General features: G+C 41.5%; 1 long non-coding RNA gene across 1 annotated transcript in view; it reads left to right on the top strand.

The window, feature by feature from the left end:
• Positions 1-1,304: 1,304 nt before the first annotated feature.
• Positions 1,305-11,772, top strand: part of LOC140154308 (uncharacterized) — a 32,689-nt gene continuing 22,221 nt past the window's right edge. Inside the window, exon 1 of the long non-coding RNA XR_011859303.1 lies at positions 1,305-1,538. This is a non-coding gene — a long non-coding RNA (uncharacterized lncRNA). The remainder of the gene's footprint in view (positions 1,539-11,772) is intronic.

Genomic DNA, 11,772 nt, shown 5'->3' with positions numbered 1-11,772 from the left:
ACGCGACATTGAACTTTTCAATTTTGTTTCTATTAAACATGATGAACTCGCTGGCATTACAAACCAGCGCACTGAATTACAGGCGCGTATACAGAACTTCAGCAACCGGTGGGTGGGAGGATTTCTTGGTGAACTATGAAAGTGGGGTGTCTGAGGGGGTGGATGTGCCCCCTAGTGAGAAACTTTTGCAAAATGAAGACCAAATTGATGTCATTTGGTGGAGCATTTTGGCACTATTATTGTGTAAAGTTTTAGTCTGAAAAAGCCGAAAATGTTGCGAAATGACAACCCAATTGGAGCCATTGGTAGTCAAGTTTTCACTGTTATTGTATAAAAGTATAGATTATTGCTTTAAACATTAAGTTGCGCGACGCGGGGCCGGGGGTGTCTGAAGGGGTATGCCCTGCAGAAGTGAGAAACTTTTGCAAAATGAAGACCCAATTGAAGCCATTTGGTAGACCATTTTGGCACTATTACTATTATTGTGTAAACTTTTATTAGTTAAAAAAAACCGAAAATTTGCGAAATGACAGGCCAACTGAAGCCACGCGTGGAAAAGTTGTCTCTGTTATTGTATAAATTATTGCTGTAAAGACTATGAACCACAATGGCCTCATCCCAACGGCATAGTTCAGTAACCTAGGACATAGGACATTTGCACCCTCATGTCCCTCAGTCTTGGACTTTTCCCCATGCAGTTTACCCTCCCTTGTCCAATATGGGCAGCGCGAAGGGGGAATATAAGGACATTTGGCCCCTCAGTATTGAGCTTTTCCCAGTTGCTCCCTGCCAAATATGGAATGTTTTCACTTTTGAGGTAAAAATAGACAGGATAATATTTTTTATTCCAAATGTTTGTTCCCTTGGACATTCACTTTTCTATCCTCCCAATGCCAAAATGCGGCCCGAATGCGGCTTGCCCAAATGGGTCACGAATGGAGGTGTTTCATCCAATCTTTGGTTTGCCCTTCGGTTTCCTTTTATTTTCAAATGGTTAATCTTGACATAATTGGCAGATTTTCTCGACACCGGGCGGGTAGACCCTCCCGTTTCATCTCATGCAGCGCTACAGCAAAAATTATCAAAATATGCATGTAAAAGTCAAAGGTGATCTTTGTTTATGTTTTTTTTTCATTTCATGAGTTTTTATCTTGCGTGTTTGGATTGGTTTTTGACTCGCATTAGTTATGCTCACAGAATTCGTTGAAATGTCATTTTACAATTATTGACCTTATACATGAAGATTGATCATGCATTCAGTATCCTTAATAATGCACTATAATATAATAGGAATGAAGTGATAGTGATCGACGGAGCTCGGAGTAGTGATCGACGGAACTCCATGTAGCTTCGATGGTGTCTCTTCTTTGGTACGGTACTTTTAAATACATTTCTGGACTATCCCGGGACTATAATAGTGACGATATCGATCGTCACAGTGGACAGGATGTATTGTTATGGAATATATCGTTATATTACTTGTTTGCTGTTGACTTTGATGAGTCTGCATTTAAAAAAATGCGACGCTCAAGATGCTGGTAAGTGTCACAGGAAAAAAGAAAGGCTCGGAAATCTGAATGTTAATTTAATTTAAAAAAATTTCGTGGATCTATAAATTACGAAAGTAATGATAATATATGCATAATATAATATAACTTGTTGCTATAAATGACCTAAGAGTGATTCCGTAGTGCTCAGTGTGGTATATCTGGTGCTCTCCGGTCCCGACGGTCCGTCGGTACATTTTGTCACAAGATCCACAGCAGGCCTCATGGCCCACTTTTCTCAACAAAAAAATGAGATTTTTATACCACTGGAAACCTCTGGCTATATAATGTTTATGTACAAAAATATTTTTGTAGATTAATTCGTTTAGCAAAAATATCGTCACATTTTAATAATAGGCCTAAACCAGAACGAAATTACCACACATTGCCTATGGAGCAGTGTAATACACATAAATCATAAAATTACGCATAACTCGCAAACACAAAATCGGAATGAACTGAAATTTTGGGAGTATGCCTAAGCTTTTCTCGTAGATTTTTTCGTGACTGAAGAATGTCACAAAAAGAGGATACTAGATAGAATCACGAAAAATTCTAATTTGCAGGCGCGATTATTTTTTTCGTAACAACGATGCGTAATATTACCGGTAATCTCCCGCACAACCCTATATTTCATTAGGGTTAGCATTAGGGTTAGGGTTAAAGCCACACATACATTTGGAAATAAGAGTATAAACTCACAAGTAGAATACAAGTTTTAGTACTAATTCATGCATCTTGGATGGCCGTAGGGAGGGAAAGACTATCCATGCCCAAGGTGAAATAAACCGTGCTCATAATGTTACTGTCTGGTCATGGTCTAGGTTTCAGTCTGATCTTTCCCAGGGAAAGATGACATTGCAATCTTCCCTTTAAGGTTAAGGTTAGGGTTAGGGTTAGGGCCCTTCATTATTGATTGAACTGAGAATATAATACGTATTCATTGGTAATAATAGTATTATAGTTCATCGTGTATAGACATTTTATTCCGTAACCAATAAGTATGATAAACAAACGCCTTTCTGGCAGAATGATTCATAGCATAATAAAGTATAGCCTCTGGACTATGGGTCCATAGAATGTTGGTTCGAACCCCGCTTCAAGGGTGAGTCAAAAAACTGCAATAGAGCAAAGAATCAATAATTTATGTAAGAACTAAGTCGAACATCCTCAATATTGGAATATTCTATAAATGCTACACTCATTGGCCACCTTCTGTGAAAATATGAAGTGAATGGCGACTACCGTTTAATTTTTATGAGTCCCTTTGTTGCGATACCCAATTTCGTTATTTGTCCACGAGGTACCATGTATTTTGAATGAGAGCACACAGTGCACGGCAAAGACACTAGATCTGAAACTGACTTTAACTTAGATAAGGTTGATTTTTGCGTTTAATATTTTAATTTTTTTTTTTTTCTGTTCAAACAAACTTTCTAACATTACATAAGTCCTTCATATCTCACTCAACTCCAACTCCAGTTTTTTAATCCCAATATGTCCAACTTACTGGATATTTTAAAATTTACTCCACTTCAATTTGCGCGCATTTCATTTTGACATTTGAAAAACCCGCCTACAATTTGTTTTGATAGAGAATAAACATTTTTAAAGTAAAGATAAAATGAAAATAACAACAAATAATGTTTCTTCTCCTCAAACAAGACCAAGGGCAATAACACTTTGGGTGCTCCATTTTATTTTAATGCCAATGAGGTTAAGAAAATGGCAGTTGTTCCAAATCTACCCTACACAGAGTGGACTGACATTCCAATTTTATATATGTCTCTTGGACAAACATTAAAATTGGGTAGCGCTATAAAATGTTTCATAAAAACAAAACGATTAATGCTAATTCCTTATTTTTTTTTCACAAGGTCACTGATGGATATACCGTATATAAAATGTTTTAAAACTTAAAAAGTTCAACTCGGTTCTTAAATAAAAATGGATTCTTTTCTCTGTTGCACTTTTTTTTAATCACCCTGTAGATTTTTAATTCTGATAAAATTCCTTTATATTTTGTTAATAGGAAATAGTAATGGTAAAATTCCCGTGTAATATCAAACCTCATATATAGGGTCCATAACTTATAAGTCCCCCCCCCCTAATACTTTTTTTTAATGAAATGTAAAAGTGTAAAAAGGTATGCATAGCCCTATTTGTTTTACACAATCATGTGGACCAATTTATAGTGTCACACGTCACGGCGTTCAGTCACAATGGTTAATATTGTGTAAGAAAAGAGGCCTCAGATGACTCAGATGCAACTTTTATCACTGTTTAAAAAGGTCTCTTTTTTACATAATGAACCATTGTAATTAAATGTGACGCTATAATTTGGTCTATATGTGTAAAACAAATAAGGCTACCCATACACCTTTACACATTTTCATTTTGTCAAATATTTTTCGATTTATTTTTAAAAGTACTAGTGCACCTGCAGCTGTGAGAGCCCTGATGCTGTGAGAGCACTGGCATGATAGCGATACTGTTTGACCCTAGATGACCTTTTTTCATGCTCCCCTCATACGAAGGATTCCACCTACCTAAGTTTAAGCCCAATAGGGCAAAGTTTAAATTTAGCCCCTACATGACCTTTGACCTCGGTTGACCTCAATTTGGGGTTGCGCATATATTCCCCTCGTATCAAGGATTCCACCCACGAAGTTTGAGCCCGATAGGACAAAATTTGAAATCCATGACCTTTGACCTTTGAACTCGGATGACCTCCATATAATGTTTTTCATGCTCCCCTCATACGAAGGTTTCGACCCACCAAGTTTGAGCCCGATCGGACAAAGTTTGAAATTTGACCCCCTCCGTAATGACCTTTGACCCCGGTTGACCTCGATTTTATTTCGCGTATTATATTCCCCTGCTATCAAGGATGGCACCCACCAAGTTTGGGCCCGATCAGACAAAGTTTGAAATTTTGACCTTTGACCTTGACCTCCAATGACCTTCGAAACTACCCGGTAAACAGCGCCCGCCCGATACCCATCTATGTGTGAAATATCGGGACGATGCGTCGAAGCGCGGCGGAACGCATAGCCGGACAGACAGACACACACACACAGACAACGGCTATTATTTTAGTAGTACTAGTGCACCTGTAGCAGTGATAGCCCTATAGCTATTATTGGGGTATGTGGGCGCTTATTGGGGTATGTGGGCCCTTATTGTGGTATGTAGGCGCTTATTGTGGTATGTAGGCACTTATTGGGTATGGGCTCTTATTGGGGTATGGGCGCTTATTGGTGTATGGGCGCTTATTGGGGTATGGGCGCTTATTGGGGTGTGGGCACTTATTGGGGTATGGGCACTTATAGAATTCATTTCCAGCAAGTTTGGGCCCGATCGGACAAAGTTTGAAATTTAAGATTCATTTGCAGCAATGCATTCTGGGTAGACATTACAGTGCATTTCAAATTGGGCAGACAGCCAAAAGCTGAATGAAACATGTCCAGAGTTGCCCAGTACACATCTTTGTATCCACTTGCTGCTGCTTTTGCTATCCAGTTGGGGTATATTCCCCCTAGATGACCTTTGACCTCGAGGGGCCCTTCGAAAACCACCGGTCAACATGCTTTTCCCGTCACCTATCCATATCCGAAATTTTGGCTCGATGCGTCGAAGCGCGGCGGAACGCATAGCCGGACACACAGACACACAGACATCTAACGGCTATTATTTTAGTAGTACTAGTGCACCTGCGGCTATGAGAGCCCAGATGCTGTGAGAGCACTGGAATGATAGCGATACTGTTTGACCCCAGATGACCTTTGAACTTGGATGACCTTGGTGCAATTTTTTTTCATGCTCCCTCAGTCATACGAAGGATTCCACCTATCAAGTTTAAGCCCAATAGGGCAAAGTTTAAATTTAGCCCCTACATGACCTTTGACCTCGGTTGACCTCAATTTTGTTTTGCGCATATATTCCCCTCGTATCAAGGATTGCACCCACCAAGTTTGAACCCGATAGGACAAAGTTTGAAATCCATGACCTTTGACCTCGGATGACCTCCATATAATGTTTTGCATGCTCCCCTCATACAAAGGATTCCACCCACCAAGTTTGAGCCCGATCGGGCAAAGTTTAAAATTTGACCCCTCCGTAATGACCTTTGACCTCGGTGGACCTCGATTTTATTTCGGGCATATATTTCCCTCATATATAGGATTCCACCGTACCCACCAAGTTTGAACCTGATCGGACAAAGTTTGAAATTTGACCCCTAATGACCTTTGACCTCGGATGACCTCAATTTCATTTCGGGCATATATTCCCCTTGCATCAAGGATCCCACCCACCAAGTTTGAGCCCGATCGGACAAAGTTTGAAATTTGACCCTCCGTGATGACCTTTGACCTCGATTTTATTTCGGGCATATATTCCCCTCGTATCAAGGATCCCACCCACCAAGTTTGGGCCCGATCGGACAAAGTTTGAAATTTTGACCTTTGACCTTGACCTCCGATGACCTTTGAAACTACCCGGTAAACAGCGCACGCCTGGTACCCATATATGTCTGAAATATCGGAACCATGCGTCGAAGCGCGGCGGAACGCATAGCCGGACAGACGGACAGATGGACAGACAGACAACTAACGGCTATTATTTTAGTATTACTAGTGCACCTGCGGCTATGAGAGCCCAGATGCTGTGAGAGCACTGCTATGATAGCGATACTGTTTGACCCCAGATGACCTTTGAACTTGGATGACCTTGGTGCAATTTTTTCATGCTCCCCTCAGTCATACGAAGGATTCCACCTATCACGTTTAAGCCCAATAGGGCAAAGTGTAAATTTAGCCCCTACATGACCTTTGACCTCGGTTGACCTCAATTTTGTTTTGCGCATATATTCCCCTCGTATCAAGGATTGCACCCACCAAGTTTGAAAGCGATAGGACAAAGTTTGAAATCCATGACCTTTGACCTTTGACCTCGGATGACCTCCATATAATGTTTTTCAAGCTCCCCTCATACGAAGGTTTCGACCCACCAAGTTTGAGCCCGATCGGACAAAGTTTGAAATTTGACCCCTCCGTAATGACCTTTGACCCCGGTTGACCTCGATTTTATTTCGCGCATTATATTCCCCTCCTATCAAGGATGGCACCCACCAAGTTTGGGCCCGATCGGACAAAGTTTGAAATTTTGACCTTTGACCTTGACCTCCGATGACCTTCAAAACCACATGGCCAACATGCTTTTCCCGAGACCTATCTATATGCGAAATTTGAGCGCGATGCGTTGAAGCACGGCGAAACGCATAGCCGGACAGACAGATAGACAGAGACCGCTTATTATTTTATTAGTATAGACTAGTGCACCTGCAGCTGTGAGAGCCCTGATGTTGTGAGAGCACTGGTTGACCTCAATTTTGTTTTGCGCATATATTCCCCTCGTATCAAGGATCCCACCCACCAAGTTTGAGCCCGATAGGACAAAGTTTGAAATCCATGACCTTTGACCTTTGACCTCGGATGACCTCCATATAATGTTTTTCATGCTCCCCTCTTACGAAGGATTCCACCCACCAAGTTTGAGCCCGATCGGACAAAGTTTGAAATTTGACCCTCCGTAATGACCTTTGACCTCGGTTGACCTTGATTTTATTTCGCCCATATATTCCCCTCGTATCGGATCCGACTCACCAAGTTTGGGCCCGATTGGACAAAGTTTAAAATTTGACCTTTGACCTTGACCTCCGATGACCTTCAAAACCACACGGTCAACATGCTTTTCCCGGCACCTACCCATGTCCCAAATATCGGATCGATGCGTTGCAGCGCGGCGGAACGCATAGCCGGACAGACAGACAGACAGAGACCGCTTATTATTTTAGTAGTACTAGTGCACCTGCAGCTGTGAGAGCCCTGATGCTGTGAGAGCACTGGCATGATAGCGATACTGTTTGACCCCAGATGACCTTTGACCTCGGATGACCTTGGTGTAATTTTTTCATGCTCCCCTCATACGAAGGATTACACCTGTCAAGTTTAAGGCCAATAGGGCAAAGTTTAAATTTAGCCCCTACATGACCTTTGACCTCGGTTGACCTCAATTTTGTTTTGCGCATATATTCCCCTCGTATCAAGGATTCCACCCACCTAGTTTGAGCCCGATAGGACAAAGTTTGAAATCCATGACCTTTGACCTTTGACCTTGGATGACCTCCATATGTTTTTCATGCTCCCCTCATACGAAGGTTTCGACCCACCAAGTTTGAGCCCGATCGGACATAGTTTGAAATTTGACCCCTCCGTAATGACCGTTGACCTCGGTTGACCTCGACTTTATTTTGGGCATATATTCCCCTCGTATCAAGGATCCCACCCGCCAAGTTTGGGCCCGATTGGACAAAGTTTGAAATTTTGACCTTTGACCTTGACCTCCGATGACCTTTAAAAGTACCCGGTAAACAGCGCCCGCCCGGTACCCATCTATGGCTGCAATATCGGAACGATGCGTCGAAGCGCGGTGGAACGCATAGCCGGACAGACAGACAGACAGAGAGACACACAACGGCTATTATTTTAGTAGTACTAGTGCACCTGCGGCTATGAGAGCCCAGATGCTGTGAGAGCACTGGCATGATAGCGACACTGTTTGACCCCAGATGACCTTTGAACTTGGATGACCTTGGTGCAATTTTTTTCATGCTCCCCTCAGTCATACGAAGGATTACACCTATCAAGTTTAAGGCCAATAGGGCAAAGTTTAAATTTAGCCCCTGCATGACCTTTGACCTCGGTTGACCTCAATTTTGTTTTGCGCATATATTCCCCGCGTATCAAGGATTGCACCCACCAAGTTTGAACCCGATAGGACAAAGTTTGAAATCCATGACCTTTGACCTCGGATGACCTCCATATAATGTTTTTCATGTTCCCCTCATACGAAGGTTTCGACCCACCAAGTTTGAGCCCGATCGGACAAAGTTTGAAATTTGACCCCCTCCGTAATGACCTTTGACCTCGGTTGACCTTGATTTTATTTCGGTCATATATTCCCCTCGTATGAAGGATTCCACCCACCAAGTTTGAGCCCGATCGGACAAAGTTTGAAATTTTGACCTTTGACCTTGACCTCCGATGACCTTCAAAACCACATGGCCAACATGCTTTTCCCAATACCTATCTATATCCGAAATTTCAGCGCGATGCGTCGAAGCGCGGCGAAACGCATAGCCGGACAGACAGATAGATAGACAGACAGACAGATAGAGACCGCTTATTATTTTATTAGTACTAGTGCACCTGTAGCTTTGCAGCAATGCATTCTGGGTAGACATTACAGTGCATTTCAAATTGGGCAGACAGCCAAAAGCTGAATGAAACTTGTCCATAGTTGCCCATTACACATCTTTGTATCCACTTGCTGCTGCTTTTGCTATCCAGTTGGGGTATTTTGCCCCTAGATGACCTTTGACCTCGAGGGGCCCTTCGAAAACCACCCAGTCAACATGCTTTTCCCGTCACCTACCCATATCCGAAATTTTGGCTCGATGCGTCAAAGCGCGGCGGAACGCATAGCCGGACAGACAGATAGACAGACAGATAGACAGATACAGCCCGCTTATTATTTTATTAGTAAAGATAGATAGATAGATAGATAGATAGATTTAGGAGGGAACTTATAAGTTGTGGACCCTATGTACTTGTGCGATGCAAATGTTGTTACGGAAAAAAATAATCGCTTGCAGGCGTCATCCACTCCTTCCTTCGTCGAAAATAATAAAAGCTAGCCCAACTGTTCCTAAATGAACATCGATCAATCAATTATGTACAGTGGCGTACAACTTATAAAATGAGGCACTTGTCGGCGGCTATATGTGAAGAGCTTTGTTTCAAAACCCCTTACATCCACTTGAGAACACATCAAAAAATCATCAAAAAATCACTGACAGGCTATAATGGGGGTTTTCAACAAAATCAGGTTTTGGCGGGATACTCATCATTTTTTATCTCGATGATCCAACCCAAGCATCCCGCCAAAAACTGCTTTTGTTGCAAACCCCCATATATCAGACCTTTTTTGATGATTTTTTGATGTTTTCTCAAAATTGCTCAAGTGGATATAAGGGATTTGAAACAAAGCTCTTCATGTATCTCTTTTTTCATACAAAACAACATCTTCAAATCTCTCATTGTTCACTTGTCGCAGGTTGTGACAAACAGCTATAACAAGCAATCATACTGAAAAAAAGCTAGCCCAACTGTCCCTAAAATGAACATTTATCGATCAATCAATAAGAGTTTTGATTGAATAAAAATCTGTTTGACTGTCATTACAAAAGAGTAGTAATTACTAGTTATCCAGAGGATGATTTAAGCACTTCCCACCACGCCACTGTGTTGACTTGCGGTTAGCACAGCTGTGTGAGTGAACACGACACCACTGCGCGCACATTGCATTGACGGACATGGTTAAATTTGAATTTGGACTGATATATTTACAATAAAAACGCATTCACAATGCTAGTCGATTTCACATTTTATGTTACCTACAGAAGGTGTGAATTATCCTTCATGCATACATCACTTTAGATCTGAAATCGACCAAGTAATAATGACACACCGTGCGCACAATTCTTAAACAACATCTTTGCAGTTGCACAGAATTCAATGGGATTTGAAAAGTAAAGTGGCAGTTGAAACTCTGGTGATAACACGTTTGCAGTGCATGATGGGGCTTCCTTAAATCATCCTCTGCTACTTATCATAGACTTGATAGAATTGGCTAGTCTCCTTTACAGCCGATATCTGTCGGTTCGTAACATCCATGCAGTCTGGGCCCGAGAGTATGAATTGGATTGCGATGAGGAATCTAAACTCCAATTTTTATCTCGGAGTTTTGATGGGTTTTTCTGCCTCCGCAGGAGGTAGTATGCTTTGAAATTTACACCTAAAATGCCGCACATTGCGCGGCATGTAGGCCGATTGTACAAATTTATATTCTGACAAGTACTCTAATTTCCGCCCAATATCGAGAGCCCAATATATATCCCCCACCTCTTTGCGCCATATATAAATTCGCCTATCGCCATTTCCGAATGTTCAAAAAGGTAATCACGCTTCCTCAGCATGTGCAATAAATTAGCATTAAAATTAATCTTATTCTATAGGGATTCTAGAAACGCCTAGCACGTGGCGCCAATGGCGTGGGTCTATCAAGTTAATGAATTATGCATTAGAATATTTTCAAACTCATATGTTGTATAATTGAAGACCGAATTAAAAAAGACTAGCTTGCGTATGCCGTCCTGTAAACCAGACCAAAAATGCCATACTGCACAGGTCAGCAACCAATCACGGCGCGCCTTTGTCATGACGTCAGACGCAAACTAGTCTTTTTTAATTCGGTCTTTAATTATAGGTTGTAGCCTCAGCGCTCATCAGCAGCCACACCACCTCAATGCCTTCGGTGTGATCAGCAGCTTTATCGTTGAAGACAAGTTGGAAAACCGTTATGCTGTGGCAATGGGAATACACCTCAAACAAGGTTTAATTTCATGATTACATGAAACCTGATTATTAATGCAAAAACTTTGGCTGGAGAAGTTGAAGCTGACGTTCATGGCGACACTTTGGATGTGATAATTTGACATCATGGATTGTTTTGTGCAAAATTGGGGGTATTTGTGTGCCGCGCCGAGTCAGCAGACCGACTGGCATGCATGCTAGGCTCGACTAGGCCACAATCATGATCCGATGCATTTGAACTGCAATGTATGGTATGATACGCCTAGTCGCGCCTATGGCCGGCTTCATTGCTGCCCGGGCATTGCTGTTCAAATACATGTACTAAAGTATTGCAATTTTATTGCGTTGATATAATTCGGAATAATTCGTTTTAAAGTATTTGCTTCCCCAATTCCCATGCGTGGTTGTGTTTTATGTTCTACTGAGTACTGTTGCAATATTTTTGCATGCATACCCATGACCGTTTCAAGACTTTGACTGAGAAATTTGCTTTTTGTTTGTTAAGATAAACATCAAAAATAAAATGCAAGAATCATCTTTCCCACACAATACTTCTTACAAACAAGGTGTTGATATTGGCCCTTTCGATGCAAGACAAAGCACAAATGAAGGAAACAAAACAAAACAATGTTTTTTATTTTTATTCAATTACACATACAAAAGAGTAATGACCTATAAAAAGACCCCCCTAAATATAATAATATTAATATTATTTTAGTCCTGAATAC

The sequence above is a fragment of the Amphiura filiformis genome, chromosome 6, assembly GCF_039555335.1.
Source record: "Amphiura filiformis chromosome 6, Afil_fr2py, whole genome shotgun sequence".
Lineage (NCBI taxonomy): Eukaryota > Metazoa > Echinodermata > Ophiuroidea > Amphilepidida > Amphiuridae > Amphiura > Amphiura filiformis.
The sequence above is the reverse complement of the archived record's forward strand: the minus strand, read 5'-3'. Positions and strand labels throughout refer to the sequence as shown.